Raw genomic sequence first — 21876 nt, forward strand, 5'->3', positions numbered from 1 at the left:
TTTACTCACCCTCAAGTGGTTCCAATCCTCCACATTTTGAAGAAACATAAAATCCTGTAACAATTTGCTTTTATAGTCATGTCATGTCATTTTCATCCGCTTAACTCCAGACTTCCATCTCCCCAGACACTTCCTCCATCTCCTCTGTGCGGATCCCGAGGCGTTCCCAGGCCAGCCGAGAGACATAGTCCCTTCAGCGTGTCCTGGGTCTTCCTTGAGACCTCCTCCCGGTGGGACATGCCTGGAACACCTCCCTAGGTAGGCGTCCAGCAGATGCTCAAGCCACCTCAGCTGACTTCTCTCGATGTGGAGGAGCAGCGGCTCTACTCCGAGCTCCTCACCCTGTCTACAAGGGTGTGCCCTGCCACCCTACAAAGAAAAGTCATTTAGGCTGGTTGTATCTGAGATCTTGTCTTTTTGGTGATGACCCAAAGCTCCTGACCATATAGGTGAGCGTAGGAACTTAGATTGACTGGTAAATCGAGAGCTTTGCCTTTCGGCTCAGCTCCTTCTTTACCACAACGGACCCGTACATTGACCGCATTACTGCTGCACCAATCCACATGTCAATCTCACTCTCCATACTTCCCTCACTGGAAAAAAAAGCTATTAGCTATATATTCTACTTAAAATGTAGCTTAACGCCACTTAAAACTATCCTCTGGGAAATGTAGCAAGCTAAGCTACGTCTAAGCTATTTTGTCAATGTTATTTTTAAATCGAAGCAACTTAAATCCAAGTCAATCATATCTTAGATCAATAAAAAAAAACTTGTTGAATGAAAACTCGTTTCATTGACAGTTTTATTGATCTCTAAGATATGATTGACTTGGATTTAAGTTGCTTCGATTTAAAAATAACATTGAAAAAATAGCTTAGACGTAGCTTAGCTTGCTACATTTCCCAGAGGATAGTTTTAAGTGGCGTTAAGCTACATTTTAAGTAGAATATATAGCTAATAGCTTACTACATTTTTCAAGTAGCTTGCCCAACACTGTAGAATTCACTCACTCCCTCAAGTGCACTATAGCCTAAGTGGACTAGTGTAGGGAATAGTGAATGAGGCGATTTTGGATACAAGTCATTTCTCCTATAGGAGACTGAATCAGAAGTTCTAACCCAACAATCACACTGCAGAATAGGCGAACAGTAGTTGTTGGTCGGTTTGTTTGTTTGCTTTTCATAATCAGCGGGATCTGTACAGTGAACATTTGACCGTGTCCGAGAGTGTCGTGACGTGAAGTGTCGCCATGGTTACCGACCGCAGCTTCAGTTCTATAGTACGCGCGCTCAGAGCCGATGAGGACGCGCATGGAGATGAGTGTAAGGATGGAGCTGCTGGAGGAAACTGCACAGGTGTGTGAGGGACGAGCATAAACACACACGAACACACACACACACTGATGATGATGGATAGTATCTGATGCTCCCCACAGAAGGACGCGGACCGTGAGATGCAGGTCAGTCAAGTTTCTCCATCCAGCATTTCTTTACTATGACTTTATACGAGCTGCGGATTGAATAGCAAAACTTAATTCGAGTTACAGACAAACGAGTGGACTTGACGAATGTTAAAAACACAGACGCTTCTCCGAGACTCGTCGCTGGTGATAGTGATGAGAATGAGGCTGAAAGACAGCAGTGTCCAAGTTTCAGAGAGTTTTATTTCCGCTTTAATCCATCCTTCATTAATTCTGTGTGATAATGAAGTGCTATTAGTGCTTCGACTACAATAAAACAACATGCTATCGAATAAACCGTCGAACTTTCTAGTAACAGCTCATTAATGTGGAACTATGAGGACGTTTCCTCCAAGGTTGTTGGTTTAATGTGTCATATTGTTGATTATCTGACATTATTGGTTAGATTTGACAGTTATTGAGATGCATTTATCTACTGTCATTTGCTATTATAGTCTGTAATGCTCTTTAATGATGTTTTAAACAACAAGCAAGACATAAAAATCCACTTTTTACTCTTGTAAAACAGTATGTAGGTTGCTTTCATATTGCATCTTTCCTGACAGTCCTGCCTTTTTGTAAAGGGATAGCTTGAAACACATTTTGTTACACTAAAAAAAATGATATGTTGGCTTTAATTAACTGTTTTATGTCAACAGGTTCCACGTAACCGAGTTAACCTTAAAGAAAGAATATTTATTTGAGTGAATTTAAGTTAGTTACATAAATGTAATGTAATGTTGTTTAGTTCAATCAACACAACATTTATAATTTAGCTTTAATTTATTTACACTGTTAAAAAAATCCGTTGAATTTACGGAAAAATACGGGCAGTGGTTGCCAGGAATTTTCTGTAAAAATACGGAAGTTTTATAGGACTGTTAAAATTTACAGAAAATAACCGTATTTCATCAACTGATACAATGCTCAGCTCACAAAAACCTAGTTTAGCTCACAAGAACGTAAACTCATTGAATGCACTAATGTGTTCATGTGTGTACAATTAGCAAACAGATCTTCACTGCATTAGTAACTATACAGTTACCTTTAAACAAAAGAAGATGCAGCACAATATCAGCTATCCTTGGATCATATTGGACTTGCACACAGATGCTACTATTCTCCACAATGGTGCACAAAGAATCATTTGTCAAGCATTAGCATCTAGTAATTTCATTATCTGTTAAGCATTAACTTTACTTTAATTAACGTTAGTAAGCAGTTCATAACTGCAGCTACAAATGCTGTATTCTTGACTTATAACCACATTTATAATGTGCATAATAATTGTACTTTCATAATTTGTGACTGGTTGATCTTTCATTGCTAAATGAACTACTGCATTATTTATTTGTATTAAAGAGAAGTTGGGGGTTTTAGGATTATTACGAATGAGTTGGAGCAATTGCAGCGTTATGGATGTGACATTTGCAGTAAAAACTCAAAGCATAAAATCGCACAGAAAGTATATGATAACATTATATTGAAACTTTTGTTGATATTTTACAGAGCAACTGAACACAGAGTTAAGGGAGCAGAAAAATATCAATCTGTAAACATGTTTTGTACTTTAAATTAGGAAAATAAACGTGTTATGGACGTGACAAAAAAAAGTCTGCGGGTTTACAGTACACAACATCCTTTGTAGAAATTCTGTGAATTAATCTGCACAACCCAAAAGAAACAATGATAATCAAAAGGAGAAGGAGTTAGCTCTCTATAAAACAAACATGATTGGTTTTATTTTATTTAACATTTTCACATTTATGAGGAAAAAGTGTCGTTATGGATGTGACATCTCTGTTATGGATGTGACAGATGTGGAATTGCCACTTGTGTGACTTTGGTAAATCAAATAGAATAGTCTGAAAACATTGACAGATGCATTTTTGAGTGTTGCTAAAGTACTGTAAAATACTTGCTTAAACAAAAAAGCAAAAGTGGTTCCCGTATTTGGATGAAAACTCAATTTTTCTCATGGCAATGTTGACATTTGCACGGAATTGCTCATTGGTAAATTTTTATCCATTTCTCAATGAATATAGGTCGTATATTTTTGATGCATTTAAACAAAACAGATTTATTAAATGGATATTTTTATTTGAATATTGTTTTAGTCACCAAATGTCTTCAGAAATAGGAAGATAATTACTTTAAATTAATGCGAAATATTAGGGGGGAAATTACAAGCTACAAAATTTTAGACAATTTTTGTTTCTCTTGAATCTTAAAATTTTTAAAAAGCATTTTATTTACATTTTTTCCCCTAACATATAAATTTGGGTGTGCTAATTTTGGATCATTATCATAAGTTACTTTGTTAGATTAGCTCCAGATTTGGCTTTAGCACTGACTAATCTAACGTATAAGCACAAACATACTGTAAAGCTCCCTTTAGAAAATATTCATTTAAATAAGAGATTTGTAAGGGGTGAACTCATATATGCTGAGCACTGTACATTGCTTTCCTATTCTTTTAAAGAAACATCAGTCCTGACGGCTGGTTTTCATTCAAAGTATTAGTTTATATGAAATTACTTGAATGCATTTATCTACTTTCAATCACTATGATCTGTAAGAGTCTGTAATGCTCTTTAATGCAGTTCAGGTTACAAACAACACATAATAATCCACATCTGCCAATTTTTACCCTTGTAAAGCAGTGTGTACAGTACTCAGCATAACTGAGCACACCTTATTTCGGAAATTAATATTTTTATTCATTTCTCAATGAATATAGGTCGTATATTTTTGATGGATTTGAACAAAACAGATTTAATAAATGGATATATTTATTAAAATAATGTTTTAGTCACCAAATATAACGAGCCGGCATGGGAGACAAGCTCCGATAAGATTGCAGAACAACGTCTGTCACTGGATCCGAGGGGTGAGCTTTACGCGATCACCAGCTGGCTTCCGTTACATAAGGGCAAATATAGATGACTAAAACCTCATTTACTCATTTTACTCATACTTTTTATTATTTATAATGTCCAAGGCATTGATATTAAAATTGAATGCTACTTTTGTGCCTTTATTAGCCTTTTTCTCGCCTGTTTACTGGGTTAAAAATCTTACATTATTCCATCTCCACCTGATGGTGAAAGCTAGAGCAGCTGGCGATCTTCAATCTGCAATCTATTGCTTCTCCTGCAGTTCCCGGATGTAATGTTGAATTTTATCAGTCGAATTTGATCCACTGAATTTATGGAAGCGAATATTAGAACTGAAATAAAATGAACTGAAAATGACCTTTTGAATATTATACATCGTATTTTTAAAGGGTATTGAATATTTTGTAAGTGAAATCTGAAAATTGAATATGAATTATTGAATTTTAAGTATGAAAACGTGTTTGAAATATTTTTCGTTGAAATATTCACAGCTTAAATAAACAGATATGTTAAATTTCAGGACCTAAAAATACAAACCCTGGAATTCAAGTCATTAAAATGCAAGAACTTGTTAATTCGGTGTATTATTTTTTTCAGTTTGTGATATTCAACAAGCTTTTTAATTCAAGACTTTTGGCATTGATTTTGTTCCATATATAAGCACAAACAAAATACAGCAAAGCTCCCTTTAGAAAATATGAATTTAAATGAGAGATTTGTATAGGGTGAACTCATATATGATGAGCACTGTAGGTTATTTTCCTATTCCTTTAAGGAAACATCAGTCCTGACGGCATCTTTCAGGTTTCAGTCGCTGTCCAGCTAGGTCAAGGGCACATCATTCAAACCTTTTCATTCAACTTTTCCCTGCTAAACAGTGTTTTTATTAAGGTACACACAGGAACTATTGATGTAAAGTAGTGTAATTCAGTAGATCTGGTGTTCATTTGTCTCTTAATCAATTAATTAAAAAAGATCTGATACTTTGAGTCACCATCCAGAGCTGCTTTGGCACTGTGTTCCTGCAGATATTCAATCATCACGTGATTTACTGATCAGTTCTTGTAATTCTTAAAGAAAATGCGATTCTGTTTGTAAGATGCTTGTGATGCTAGTTCTGGGAGATTGTTACCATGGTGTTTGCTAGTGGTTTACTTGAGGTCAGGGGCTTGTTGAAACTGCTCACTCTAATGTACAGTGAGTGAAGCATGGATTATTTGAGGGTAATGAACAAACTATCACAAGTATAGTTGGATATATTTCAGATCTAATGCTATATTTAATTTCTAGAAATGCAGAAATCACTCTGTGAACTTTAAATTAGTGCTGGGCACACATTAATCATGATTAATCGCACCCAAAATAGAAGTTTGTTTTGACTTAAAATATGTGTGTGTACTTCATTCATTCACTTTCCTGTGCTCAGTCCCTTTATTCATCAGGGGTCATCACATGTGTGTACTGTGTATATTTATTTTCTATATCTTAATGGACACATGCATATTTGAGAAAATGTTTATATTTAGATATAAAATATATGTGTATATGATACGAATTATACATACATTTAAATATCTATATAACACTATAGTTTTGTATAGTTTTATGTTCACAGTTGAAGTGTTTATACTGTATACAGTTGAGGTGTTGCAGTCAGAATTATTCAACTTAAGCTATATTTGTTTTCGATTGTCCACAGAACAAACCACTGTTATACAATGACTTGCCTAATTACCCTAACTTTACCCTAAATAACCTAGTTAAGCCTTTAAATGGCATTTTAAGGTGAATACTAGTGTCTTGAAGAAAATCTAGTCTAATAAAGATAAAAGAAATCAGTCATTAGAAATGAGTTATTAAAACTATTATGTTTAGAAATGTGTTTCATTTCCGTTTAATAGAAATTGGGGAAAAATAAGGCGGGGGGGGGGGGGATAATTGCAGGAGGGCTAATTATAAATATAAATACACACATATATGTCAAAACAAACTTTTATTTTGAATGCGATTAATGTTTGCCCAGTTCTACTTTAAATGTATCATCATCTCAATTAATTGTGACATTAAACATATTTCTGGCTATATATATAGTTGAAGTCAGAATTATTAGGCCCCCCCCCCCCCCCCCCCCCGTTTATTTTTTCCCCAATTTTTGTTTAATTCTGTTTAACGGAGAGATTTTTTCAGCACATTTCTAAACATAATAGTTTTAATAACTCATCTCTAATAACTGATTTATTTTATCTTTGCCATGATGACAGTAAATAATATTTTACTAGATATTTTTCAAGACACTTCTATACAGTTTAAGGTGACATTTAAAGGCTTAACTAGGGTAATTAGGTGAATTAGGCAGGTTAGGGTAATTAGGCAAGTTATTGTATAATGATGGTTTGTTCTGTAGACTATCGAAAAAGAAATAGCTTAAAGAGGCTAATAATATTGACCTTAAAATGTTTGTTTTTTTTAATTAAAAACTGCTTTTATTCTAGCCGAAATAAAACAAATAAGACTTTCTCCAGAAGAAAAAATATTATCAGACATACTGTGAACATTTTCTCGCTCTGTTAAACATATTTTGGCGAATATTTAAAAAAGAAAAAAATTCAAAGGGGGGCTAATTATTCTGACTTCAACTATTAGGGCCCTATTATACACCCGGCGCAGTGTGGCGCAAGGCGCAACGCAATAGTTGTTTGCTAGTTTCAGCTTGGCGCAAGAGTCGTTTTGAGGCGTTGCGCTACGCTGTTTAAATAGCAAATGCATTAGCGCTCATATGTGCGTGCATAGGCGTTCTGCTCTAAAAAGGAGGCGTTCTGAGGCGCATTGCTATTTTGAAAAACTATAATAGATTTTTTATAAGATCAAAACAAACCAGGTCTAAAGTCCAGCGCAGAGTTGCGCCTCGCTTACACACTGCTTAATACACACAAGATGTAGAGCAATACGCAAATATCTTTACATATGAAAAAAATTTAAATATTAAGGATATATATAGGATATAATAAGAAAAGATATAGGATATAAATATAAAGGATTAAAATATTACAAAACATATTATTTTCTAGCCTACATAAATATGAAAAATCACTGCATTTATGTCTTCTTCATCTCGGGGGGCTTTTTCAGTTCATTCATAACAATTTGCTTTTGTATAATGTTATTATTATTAGCAGTATTATTTATTATATCCATATTTATATTTGTTTTATTAAAAACAAGCTTAGATTTGCCCACCTGTCAGGTTTTAGACCATATGGGGCACAGCATGTGTTTTAGAATATAACTTTTTGAACACACTTCATTATTATTGTTCAATTATTCGATTGCTGGAAATTAGAACTGAATTTAGAAATAGTTTTAAAACAAATATTTGCGCTTAAGAAATTAATTGAATTATTTATAGGCTAACTGATGTCTGTGCGTAAAAAGTTCCCTATCCACGAGAGCGATAATGAAAGTAGATCATTTAGATCTCACGCTGCAGATGCTCTGTTTAACTGTTTTCTCTCTAGTGAAATCCTCAGTTTTTCCTCTTACACTTACTTTGCGTCCTGTAAATAGCGAATGCGCTTATGGCGCGACGCAGCTGACTCTTAAAGGGAATGGGAGATGAGACTCTGATTGGTTTATTCTCAAAACACACCTATAACTCATTAAGGAAATAAACTCAACCCTTTTAGACCAAAGCGGATTTTTCCGTCCTTAAATTAGCAAAAATGCATTCTGACAAGCCCTGAAAGTGTTTGCGCTCTGCGCTTGGACCATCAAAATAGAGCCCTTAGTTTAAACAGGGCCTTATTGAGTGTTTTTCGCGAGCGGGTGGGAATGTGATGGGGGTGGGGCGGAGGATCAGCAATGCCGGCTCAGCATCGTGTTGTCTTTGGGCCATCAGCCATTATGCTTGAAGTCTGCTGATTACATCATACTTGTGTGTGGTTGATGATTATTTCAATTGAAAATGATTAAACGATAATTAGCATTGCTTCAGAATAGCAAACTCAGAGGATGCGCTCATGCTACAGTAATGATGCTGCTAGGGTTATGATCTGATATAAATTAAATGGCTGGATTGTTGTACACTTCATCTGCACGCCGGCTGCTCTTTAGCTGTTCCTCGAGAGCCCTGAGAATGCACTAATATCGATGTCGACTGTAATTATCACACAGTGGTCAGCACATTCTTATTCACTTACAGACCATTGTGCACAGTGATTCACCTCAGGACTGTGAGACATCACTTGTGGATGGATAATGGATAATTCTTTCAATATTACTTAGTTACAAGAACTTGGAAATTACAAGTTCAAACTTACAGATATTTTAAATGAACAGAATAATGTATATTTGGCAGAGGGCTCTCTGAGCTCAGAAAGACACCCTAACTTATGTTATTCCCCTTGTCAGGAAGGTGAGAGAGATGGGGGTCTGATCGTACTGTCTCATAAGTGACACAGTGGAAAGAACCGCCGTCTTATTCAGCATGTTTTACGCAGAGGATGCCCTTCCAGCTGCAAGCCATCACTGGGAAACACCCATACCATCTCATTCACACACATACACTACTGACAATTTAGCTTACCCAATTCACCTATACCACATGTCTTTGACTTTGGAGTTGTGGGGGAAACCAGAGCACCCGGAGGAAACCAAAGCAACACGGGGAGAACATGCAAACTCCATACAGAAAGGCCAACTGACCCAGCTGAGACTTGAATCAGCGACCTTCTTGCTGTAAGGCGATTGTGCTACCCACTGCGCCACCTTGCTTAAAATTTTAATATATTGTGCTTCTGCACTCTCACTCCAAGAATCTCGGGGTAATTTTTGATCCACTTTTGCAGTTGTGAAGAGCAGCTTTTATCAACTTAGATTGGTGGCAAAAGTTAAACCATTTCTTTCTAAAAAAAAAAAGATCTAGAAGCTGTAACCCATGCTTTAATTTCCTCTCGGTTAGACTACTGCAGCTCCTTGTACATTGGTTTGCCTCAGTCAACACTCTCTCGGTTACAGTTGGTCCAGAATGCAGCCGCCAGATTGATAACAGGAACTAAGAAAAGAGATTGCATCTCCCCCGTCCTCGCCTCATTGCACTGGCTTTTTCTATTTTAAAATCCTTCTTTTTACATATAAAGTTTTGCACAATTCTGCCCCGGTTTATGTCAGCGAGCTTATTAGGCCATATATAGCTTGGACACCATTAAGGTCCCATGATCAGTTTCTTTTGACGATCCCTCGGTCTCGCTGCAAATCAAAAGGTGATCGAGCTTTCTGTGTTGGGGCCTCAAGGCTCTGGAACAGTCTCCTGTTGAACATCAGAAATCTAACTTATGGCTCGTTTCCACTGACTGGTACAGTACGGTACGGTTCGGGTCGGTACGGGTCACTTTTATCAGGCTTGCGTTTCCACTACCAAGGGTCCCCTTTTGGTGGGCGTGGTGTATGACAAAGTTTCAGTCAACGTCATTTTCGCTCGAGAAAATGTCTACAATAAAGCTGCACAGGTCGCTCACATATCATATAAAAAGCACTTCTCACAAAACAGATGCTTTACACACATAAATACTTGTGTATAAATGTTTATTACTAACTTTTCTATAAACAGGAGTTGTTTATAACTGCAGATCAATGACGATGCGAAATAGCCTACTGTAACGTCTGTAATTATATTAAATAAATAAATAAATGAACATATATGAACACATACAGACCCTTACAGTCTCCGATATGTTACCAACTACAGAAGAACTACACAAAGCAGACATTTCATCGTTAATTAGGTTCAAAACAACACAAATTATAGCCTACAGTCAGTGAAAACCCCTCATCTGTGTCTGTAATCTTCAGCAGCCTCTGTTAGAGAGTCATTCCATCATTCCCAGTTCATATTAGTCCAAAAGGTGATAATAAAGATTAAAACAAGGCAGTTTGTTCACGTTTGCTGAAGAAATAACCTGCTCCTTGGCTTCGCCTTTTTTCCGCGCCCCACTCTCGCGTTTGTCCTTTTCTTTCTGAATGTGTCACTCTTGTTTGTCAGCTTCTCACAGGATCGGGTTTCCAAAAGCTTGTCAATAATCAAGCGCACGTTATTATCATCAGCTCAAGAAGTTTGTTATTTTAGATAGAGACGCGCGGGGAGCACAAGGAAGAAAGCGAAACCACTCGGGCTTCAGACTGGCTCGTAAAAAACTACGCGGCACAGGGTGAATCCGCTCTTCTCCATGGCTTTGTGGCTGTTTATCATGACGACGACAGGGTTTGTTTGCAGGATCGACCATGGCTGCATATGTATTTATAATTCCGCTGTAATCTCTCGCTGTGTATTTCAAACATGGCGGGTCCTTTGTTTACATTCTGGCTTGTTGAGTCTACGAATGACGTATCTCTGTAAACCAATACTTTCGAAAGGGTCCCGGAAAAGTGGTACGGTACGGTTTGGTTCGGTACGCATTTTGACAGTGGAAACGGCCATAAAAGCGTACCAAACCGAACCGTACCGTACCACTCAGTGGAAACGGGCCATTAAAGACTTATGTTTACTCCCTTGCCTTTGAGTGACTCATCCATGTAATTTCCTATCTGTATTTTAGTATTTCATATTGTATATACAGTACATATATATTTCCTTTGATTTTTAATACAAGTTTTATTTCATTTTCTTAAATATTTTATCTCTTTCTAAAGCACTTTGGAGCAACTATGGTTGTTTAAAATTGTGCTCTATAAATAAAGTTTGCCTTGCCTTGCCTTATTTAATTTTTTTACATTCCTGTTACATTTAAGTCACAGTAGTCATTACATAAAGTGGGTAATATCTAGGTGGTGTCCCTGAACCTATCATTAGTCATGTAGTTACCATTAACATACCAGAACTGTTCTTACACGCGAGCACACTGTAAGTACATGCTAGGCAGACGTATAAGTAATGGAGGCATGCTTTTCTGTGGAGTGGTTGTATAGGTGTCTTTTGTTGGATGAAGGGCTGATGACTCAGAATGCTCCAGATGACTCTCGCTGAGTGATTCAGTCAGACGTGTGGATCTAAGCTGCCTTCACTTTAGGTATTAATAATAATGTGAAAATACCAATACATAATACAGTGTGAAATTCAGAGGCATGCTGGGAAACTGACCAGACGAGGAAGGTAAAAAAAAACCTGCAGTTAAAGGGAACTGAAGATTCTGTCATTCACATATTGTAATCTGATACATGGAAATATATGCAAACTACATATATATGTTTATATTTAGATTTCACCTATATAAAATGTCCTATATGCAGCATGTATTTCAAAATATATAAATGGCAGAATAATGTATTTCCCAGAGATGGGTTGCGGCTGGAAGGGCATCCGCTGCGTAACAACTTGCTGAATAAGTTGGTGGTTCATTCGGCTGTGGGGACCCCGGATTAATAAAGGGACTAAGCCGACAAGAAAATTAATAAATGAATAATAATATATAAAATACACTAACCGGCCACTTTATTAGGTACACCTTACTAGTACCGCGTTGGACCCCGTTTTGCCTACAGTACTGCCTTAATCCTTCATGGCAGAGATTCAACAAGGTACCGGAAAGACTCCTCAGAGATTTTGCTCCATATTGACATGATAGCATCACACAGTTGCTGCATCACACAGTTGCTGCAGATTTGTCGGCTGCACATCCATGATGCCAATCTCCCTTTCCACCACATCCCAATGGTGCTCTATTGGATTGAGCTCTGGTGACTGTGGAGGCCATTTGAGTACAGTGAACTCATGTTCAAGAAACCCGTCTAAGATGAGTTATGCTTGTAATGCGTGAATGTTTGTATGTTTAAAAAAAAAAAGAAGTATTAAAAACACTCAAGGATTTAAGATGCTGATGATGGTTAAACGCATCATCACAGTCTTGTGAAAAGGGGCCATGCAGTCTAAAGTCCCACTTGTGAGTACTGCTGTTCTCCTGTATGTGCATGGGCTCCTGCAGATCTCAGATCAGCTCTAGTGCAGGGACTAAAGTATTTTTCCACCCGTATGCGCTTTTCTTGACCTGCTATCCACAACCTGACCTATAGTTTTGCCTGGTTGCAGAGAACCTTTTCAATCAGAAAAATCAATATTTGAAGTCATGTTTTGACCTCTTGCTGTACTAACAAACACTCAGAGAAACACAGAGCTCATGAAAGCAGATCACGAGTCCTGCTTTTAGCTTCAGAATTCAGCCATGCTTTTACATTTCGCAAAGATACTGCAGTAATCGTGTAAGATAAACAGCAGCTCTAGCATGTGAGAAGTTTGTCATGCACAGATAGACAGAACAGCTGGAGATGAGCAGAAGACAGTGTGAGTGTATTTGCTGATTCTGACATCCAGTCAACAATTCAGTCTGACAACCAGAACAACTCTCATGATTCTGAAATCAGGAAGCAAAAAAAAAAAAAACAGATTTATTTGATATCATTACATTTTTTTCTGTTTTTAAAGAGCCCCCATTGTACACTAAAAAGATTCATATTTTGGTTTTAAGGGTCTCCAACAACAGGCTGATCTCCGTGCAAGGTCAAAATACACTTTCGTTGTTTTATAATATGCATTTACTCTTGCCTAATTATCCCAGCGACTTCCATCCCTGCTGAAAAATCCAGCTTAAACCAGCCTAGGTTGGTTGGCTGGTTTTAGCTGGTCGACCAGCCTGGTTTTAGAGGGGTTTTGGCTATTTCCAGGCTGGGTTCCAGCTGTTTCCAGCCTAGTCTTAGCATAGATATATACACTAGATATCGCATAGGGACCCTGAGCATGCGTCAATAGCGCCGCCATATTTGTACAGTGCTCCCAGGACAAATGTCATTCAACCGCACTAGTTAAGACAGTGTTATTACGTGAAGATGCGGGACTTTAGCGCTGTCTACGGGTGTAGAAACGAGCAAACAAAGAAATCAAAGCACAAAGGCAGAACAATACATAGGTAATATTAAATTTTTTTCTGTTTTTGTATGTTCTGAACTTTTGTGCTAATCAGGTAACGTTATTGAGGATAACAGTCACTTACTGCATTCACCATACGGCAAAGCAGCTCCAACTCGCACTAAACACTCGGCTTATGCTAGTTTTGTTGAATAAAATCAGCAAACAATGCAAAATAAATATTACAACGAGATGCTGCGCTGCCAGAAACTTGTATTATTGTCGGCTAACGTTATATAGTGAACAAGTCGTTCATAACGGGGGATTTATTCACAAACGAATCGCTCTCTCCGTCAGTATGAGAAGTGAAAGCAGGAGAGGAGCTGTGTTTCAGGACACGGATTAGATTAAATTTAACAGGGAGGGTGAATAGTACATTTCTGTACACACAAACACAAGCTTTTTGTCAGGAATGTCCGTGCGGTCACCGATCCATCAATGTAGAAAAGTGATGTAAAATGATCATTTTCTTAATTAGAAAAAAAAAAAATTACATACTAACATCCAGGAAAACTCCCGATCATAGATATATGTGGATATGTGTATATCTCTGGCTTTGGATGGCCACAGTCCTCCACTGTACCTTGGTCCCGCATTCATTACAAAGGAGCGCTACCCTGTAGCAAGATGGCGGCACTATTGACGCATTCCATCCAATAGACAACAATAGGCCAGGCGACATCTAATGTATATATCTATGTAGTCTTAGCTGGTCAGGCTAGCCACTGAGCCACCGTGCCAATTGACAGAAAGCCTTTATTTATTTATTTATTTATTTCATCACCAAAAAAGTCTTTTATATAAAGTATTAAATATGTTTCCGTAGTTCAGAACCTTATACTTCTGTCATTTCATGGTTATTGCACAGAACTCAGTTTTGTCTTTTGTGTTGTTTTATTTTTATGTTTGTATTGTTTGGGTTTTTACCAAGCGGCAACCTCCCGCTCTCCCTCGGGAAGCCAATACGGAAGTAACTAAAACTGCAATTCATCCGAAATTCCGCTAGTCGTATCTGCTCCTGGCTCCATAATAGAGCATATTTCAATTGAGCCCACTGTTAGAATGGCCAACTTTACAGCAGAAAAAAAGGTGTTTACAGCCTGGTACAAAAAAAGATTTTGGTTAATACAGCTAATATTACCCTTCATGACAACTGTGAGGGGGTGAATTTTTTTATAACTCATCCGTTTCCTTTATATTAAATTATATTAAGTTTGCATAATTAAGGGCGTGGCCACTTGAGTGACAGCTAGGTCTTGTTGGTCGCCGTCACGTCACCTCAGCTGAATCCTGCAGATTAGCCACTGAACTCGGCATATTCATCGTATTTCTGTGTTGTTTTACAGTATGTGGCTTTACACAGTCAACAGCCTTTTGGACTTGTTTCCTACAATTATCAGATGATATGGGATGCAGTGTGCACTTAATTGTGCTCACAAACCATTCACGTGGCCTCCGTTTCCCATGTGAGTAAAGTTATATACTTATATACCATCTCTATACATGTATTTGTTTTATTTAAGATCATTTATCGTTTATATTTATATTTAGAGCTGTAATGCACTCCAGAATCTGTCAGATTGATTAGCTGTAGGCTCTAGATCAGTCATCTGAAGCGTTGTCATACAGTGTTATGCTGGGTTTCATCAATAGTCTTGCATTAGCTAACACAGACTATATCTGAAGTGTTTGGAAGTAATTCGCATTTTCCTCCTGTTGAAAAACGTCATAAGAACAATACTTAGTGGCTCAATGTGTTACAGCAGTGATTTTAAAAGACTAAACACTTTATTGATATAGTGTACAACCAAGCACAAGTGGTCAGAAAACAAACGAGTCACAGGTTATAAAGTATTAAGCGTTCTCCCAAAGTAAAGTGTGTCTGAACCAGGTCCAAGCAAAATGCCAGCAGGTGTCTGTAGCTCCGCTCACTCTCCTCCTTTTTGCCCTTGTTTGGTATCCCGCCGTGGGTGTGATGACGCGCGAACAAAAGGGCAACGGTTGGCCACACCTACTTATGGCTTCTTTTGCGCTCTTCACCTATGGGTGACGTCATGGATGGGGATACTACATCCATATATTTTACAGTCTATGGTTTTTACCAAAAACTGGATCAATTCCATGTCAACAGCTCCTTTAGAAATATCATCCCCAGGGAAAACCATGACGTTACCCCACAGAAATTACAATCAAACATCTCTGCTAAACCCGAAGAAAGCATCCAGCAGCTCCTACATGTTCGTCTTTGTTCTTTCCTCATCTCTCTGAAAGCTGGATTTTGTTTTCTGTAAACACAGAGGTGGCGTGGGTCACCAGAAGGCTGCAATTTGCTCTCATCTGTCCTCAGAGCATCACTGCAGAAGGATTTTGTCTTGTTCAGTAGTTTTGCCCAATTGCGTTCAGCTTTTCTGATGTCACTGAGGTCTCTGACCACAGCAGACTCTTTCACTGAGCTGGAGATGATGGCTGCTCCAAACATCAGATCCGGGAGTCATTTGACTGAATCAATTTTAATGACTTTGACTCAGGCATTTCAGGACCACTAAAACAGTATTGCATCTTGTTTGGGTTCGGCCACAAAATCAACATCACTATCAATTTTCTCTCGTATTAAAGGGCACCTAGGTTACCCCTTTTTTCAGATTTAATATAAGTCTTTTACGTCTCTAAAATGTGTATATAAAGTTTCAGATCAAAACACCCATCAGATTTTTCATTATACCTTTTACAAGATGCTGTTTTATACTGATTTCCAGCAGGGGGTGGTTTTGTCGTACTGCGCCTTTAAGCTTTTTCTTTCCCGCCCTCTGTTTCTACATGCCTCCTCCCTCAGCTGCGTCAGACAACAGACAGACTTAAAGGAAGAAGGTCTCACGTAGCGTTTGTGAGATACTAAAGTAAGAACTAACCTTTAATAATCAGTGTTGTGAAGTTGCATTGATGAGTCACACACAATATCGTTACAAAGTTAACGCGCGTGCACACACACAAACACACACACACACCGCAGATGATGCACACACACATGCAGGCAGGCAGACAGACAGAGCGCGCTTAGCCTAGTTAAGGCTAACCTCAAGTGTGGATATCTGTTATGCTAATGTACAAAATAAACCTGATTTAACTTCCACAAACCGGGATTGAAGCGTCTTCTTTTATAATTGTTCTGACACGCCGCTGTGCTGATGAAGTAAAACGCTGTAATTAATTACACACATACTCTGTTTTAAAACACTTTAAACATGTGAAACTTACTCTTGATCACATTTGATGATGATCGCTGATCCTAGCGAACAGAACAGAGCTTTTATTCCCGGTTGCTTTGCATATGTCTGCCTGGTCTTGTTGACATACACGCGACTACCGGAACATGTTAATGCGCGCAGCTGTCAATCAATTCGGTGGGCGGGGGGAAATCGCACACCTACGTAATGGTGCGATCGATTTGAAAACAGCTCCAATTGGCCAACCCTTTTTTTTGTAGTTAAATTGAAAAAAAAAGTACTGGTTGTGTTCAAATCACCCCAGTATGACGGTCTATACACTATACCAACACACAGATCTGTCCAAACAGCCTGAAAAGTAGATTTTTTACCATAGGTGCCCTTTAAAGAGTGTCTGGAGTACTGTTTTCATGGGCACTCATATGTCTCTTGTAGAAGGAGTTAGGCCCAATCCCAATTCTATTTGTGTACCCCTTCCACTTCCCCTTGGCTCTTGAAACAGAGTGTGAAGAGGAAGGGCTTCAAAATTTACCCCTGAGAAATGGGACAGCACTACAACACACAACATCATATGTCATCATGAGCTCCTGCTTCTTTTGAGATCAGACAATCGCGACTGCTGTCGTTATTCCAGTTGTGTTGTTTTTTGGTGTTTATCTTCAGGAAATCGCTATTTTCAAGAAACGACTAAAAACTCAACTATTTAGTCTCCACTTCACTTCCTAAGCTGCAATTACCTCTTTGAATATCACACTAACTGTACAAAAAAAAAAAAAAAAAAAAAAAAAAACTACTAACACTTCCCTTCTTAGACTTTACAGACCTGAAACTTGCCTTTAGTACTTATTCATTGTTGCTCTTGGTTGTGTAAATTGCTTCCTTGTCCTCATTTGTAAGTCGCTTTGGATAAAAGCGTCTGCTAAATGACTAAATGTAAATGTAAATGTAAATCACTGAAGGCGTTTAACATGTTATCATAATGATCTAATGTGGCAATATGATCGTAACTGTCCTCTTCTCCTGTGTTATAAGCGGGTGTAGAAAGCTTAAAGTTGTGTAGCGCCATCTAACGTCAAGGAGTGATTTTGCATGCTCTTCTGCTTGACGCCAGTAAAAACCGCTTGGGTTTGAATACGGAAAAACGTCTCGTAATACGCTGCCGATAAACGCAAACGGAAAGCGTCCCTGTGTGCTACGAGCTGGTGATCGTAAACATCTTTCAACGACACAATTTGTGAACAAATCTGCTGTTAGAGTTTTCACACATAGGCACATTTGGGGTAGGTAACCAATAAATGAGTGGGATATTTTGAAAGTAAGTGTTTTCCCAAATGAAACACAAGAAGAAGTGTTTGTTTTACAGTAGCAAACTGTGCTCAAGCTTTTGCTGACGGCCTAAAGGCCTATTCACACCAAGGAGGATACAGTAACTGTAAATATAAAAGTCATTCTCAATGTAAACCAACAGCAGAGTTCAGCTATAATGATGCAGATGTTGAGGAAAGATATCATTGGGATTACTTTCCCAGCTCTACCGTAATACGCAGTGTATGAGCGACCATCGAAATACTTTGATGCGGCTAGAATGACCGTTCTTTTTGAACTGGCGGCTGGCCTGACCGCAGTCAAAATTCACTCTTTTTGACGTCTGTTTGTTTCACCTTTGCAGGGATGGGTTTTAATGTTGTAACAAACGAATAGATTACTTTCTCATGCTAATCCAAATACATCACATGTTCATTTACTGCGCAAGCCCAAGCCTGGCAACACCCCATCTAAAATGTTAGAAATAAAGCCTGAACCCACCGGGTCCTGACGGATTCGGGCAAAGATCTTCAGCTCTAATGCATACTAATTTTTTTTTCTTTTGTAAATAATAATAATAATAATAATAATAATAATAAAACATATAAAAATAAAAAATGTAAATCAACAGCAGAGTTCAGACCACAGCTATAATGATGCAGATGTAGAGGAACGATATTATTGGGATTACTTTCCCAGCTCTACCGTAAAACGCAGTGTATGAGCGACCATCGAAATACTTTAGCGGCTAGAATGACCGTTCTTCTTGAACTGGCAGCTGGCCTGACCGCAGTCAAAATTCGCTCGTTTTTGATGTCTGTCGTCATTGTTTGTTTCATCTTTGCAGGGATGGATTTAAATGTTGTAACAAACGAATAGATTACTTTCTCGCGGTAATCCAAATACATCATCATGTTCATTTACTGCGCAAGCCTAAGCCCGGCCCGACCCCATCTAAAATGTTAAAAATAAAGCCTGAACCCACCGGGTCCTGACAGGTTCAGGCAAAGATCTTCAGCTCTAATGCATACTATTGATTTTTTCTGATTACTGACCGTTTAACTGTTTATTTACAATGAAACAGCTTCAAGTGAACATATTAGTGCTATGTTGGGCATATCCCTTATGTTGGATATATCCTTTATCCCTTTTCACATCCCAATGTTGACAGGTATGAGCTATACACTGGTTTTTCTGCTGTCATTCAGTGCAGCTTAGCGAGGTCTCAAACTTGAATGCGGCAGGCTTTTATCAGGTCATGTGAGCGATTGAGGTTACACACCAGTCGCAGCAGAAGGGAACGACAACTTGACTAATGTCTCTCCAGCACTTCTGGGCTTCTGGGAGGCTGTTTGGGCAGATCACCGTTCAAGCCCTCGGGTGGACTGTGACTTTGTGCTCTTTGCAAGACCAAGAAGTGTGTGTGTGTTACCTGGTATTCATCACATTGTAGGGACGAAATGTCTCCTCAAGCTGTGGTGGATATTACCTATTTTACTTCACTACTGTACATAAGTACATATTCTACGTATATGGACATTATGTGTGTTTTTTATGTAAGGATTCATTCATTTTCTTGTCGGCTTAGTCCCTTTATTAATCCGGGGCCGCCACAGTGGAATGAACCACCAACTTATCCAGCACGTTTTCACACAGCGGATGCCCTTCCAGCAGCAACCCATCTCTGGGAAATGTAAGGATTCATTCATTCATTCATTTTCCTTCGGCTTAGTCACTTTATTTATCTGGGGTCGCCACAGCAGAATGAACCACCAACTTATCCAGCAAGTTTTTACGCAGCGGATGCCCTTCCAGTAGCAACCCATCTTTGGGAAACGTAAGGATTCATTCATTCATTCATTTTCCTTCGGCTTAGTCACTTTATTTATCTGGGGTCGCCACAGTGGAATGAACCACCAACTTATCCAGCACATTTTTACGCAGCGGATGCCCTTCCAGCAGCAACCCATCTCTGGGAAACGTAAGGATTCATTCATTCATTAATTTTCCTTCGGCTTAGTCCCTTCATTAATCCGGGGCCGCCACAGTGGAATGAACCACCAACTTATCCAGCAAGTTTTTACGCAGCGGATGCCCTTCCAGTAGCAACCCATCTTTGGGAAACGTAAGGATTCATTCATTCATTCATTTTCCTTCGGCTTAGTCACTTTATTTATCTGGGGTCGCCACAGTGGAATGAACCACCAACTTATCCAGCACATTTTTATGCAGCGGATGCCCTTCCAGCAGCAACCCATCTCTGGGAAACGTAAGGATTCATTCATTCATTCATTTTCCTTCGGCTTAGTCCCTTCATTAATCCGGGGCCGCCACAGTGGAATGAACCACCAACTTATCCAGCAAGTTTTTAAGCAGCGGATGCCCTTCCAGCAGCAACCCATCTCTGGGAAACGTAAGGATTCATTCATTCATTCATTTTCCTTCGGCTTAGTCACTTTATTTATCCGGGGTCGCCACAGTGGAATGAACCACCAACTTATCCAGCACGTTTTTACGCAGCGGATGCCCTTCCAGCCTCAACCCATCTCTGGGAAACGTAAGGATTCATTCATTCATTCATTTTCCTTCGGCTTAGTCACTTTATTTATCTGGGGTCGCCACAGTGGAATGAACCATCAACTTATCCAGCATATGTTTTACTCAGGGGATGCCTTTCCAGCTGCAACCCAATGCTGGGAAACATCCATACACACTCATTTACACACACACACACACACACACACACACACACACACACACACACACACACACACACACACACACACTATGGCCCGTTTAACCGGAGCACCAGTGTAAACGGGGCCTGAATGTGTATTTTTCTCGAGCGGATTTGCTCCCGGGGTGGGGTGGAGGATCACGATGCCGGCTCAGCATCGTGGTGTCTGTCGGATATCGGTGATGGATCACGGCATCGTCTATCGGCTCAACCCTAGTGGGGAACTTTTGTCACAATCTAAGGGATTACAAGGCACACACACACACCTGCTGCGTGAACAATGTAAAAACAATGTCACTCTCCATGCTTTGTATATTTAGTTAAGCAGGTTCACACACCGCAGTCTGTCTCTGGCACACATCTCTCGTTTCGTGTTATTTTTCAGACAAACTATTTCTGGGTCTCCAGCACATTTCTTGTCACAGCTAATGGTCCTCCAGTGTAATGTTGTGCTGCTGGGTGAACTGTGTGTCCAGCTGCTTCTGTTGATGTCAGGTTTGTGCTGGCGCTCATTACTCAGCGGGCAGACTTTACTAATCCTTGCTTCTGCATTCACACAGTGCTGATCAGTCGTTTCGCTGACTCTTTCATGCACACTGCAAACAGATCTTCCTCATAACACAAGACCAAACCTGAAACGAGAAGCAAATTTAACCGTTGGCTCCGCGGACCTGCTGCTCTCCATAGGGGTCGGACGGGACAGAGGATGTCTCTCAGAGGATTATGTAGAGTTCTGTGATTGCGGGTGGACTAACAGTGCGCTCTTGAGCTGGGCTCGATGATGCAGTCTTCTGACTGATGTAATAGCCTGTTGTTGTTCAGTACCTGAACTGTTCCTTGTGGCTGATTATTCACTGTAGGACAGCTGGATGAGAAAGAAGAAGTGCCGTCACGCCATGAGCACTGAGTAGAAGTAAAGTAGTAGTATGCTTTTATTGTCTTTGACAGGAAATTTGTTATGGACATCACCATATTGCTGCAGACATTCAGTAAAAACATGCAATACAAACATACAGTAGTTACAATAATAATGATAACTAAAGCTGCAAGCAGCAATGAAAGGGACCTCACACCCATGCTCATCGCCTTAGGATGACAGAGAACAGTGGACAATATTAATTTAAGCTGATTTAAAAAAAAAAAAAAAATTATATATATATATATATATATATATATATATATATATATATATATATTTTTTTTTTTTTTTCTTGTATATATATATATTTCATTTTCTTGTCAGCCTATTTCATTTTCTTGTCAGCTTAGTCCCTTTATTAATCACGGGTCACCACAGCAGAAT

General features: G+C 38.9%; 1 protein-coding gene across 1 annotated transcript in view; it reads left to right on the plus strand.

Moving 5' to 3' along the window:
- The first annotated feature begins 1023 nt into the window (after positions 1-1023).
- Positions 1024-21876, plus strand: part of htr1e (5-hydroxytryptamine receptor 1E) — a 59272-nt gene continuing 38419 nt past the window's right edge. Inside the window, exon 1 of the mRNA XM_021468587.3 lies at positions 1024-1460. The gene's annotated coding sequence lies outside the window, so the exon portion shown is untranslated. The remainder of the gene's footprint in view (positions 1461-21876) is intronic.

Source organism: Danio rerio, chromosome 20 (genome assembly GCF_049306965.1).
Source record: "Danio rerio strain Tuebingen ecotype United States chromosome 20, GRCz12tu, whole genome shotgun sequence".
NCBI lineage: Eukaryota > Metazoa > Chordata > Actinopteri > Cypriniformes > Danionidae > Danio > Danio rerio.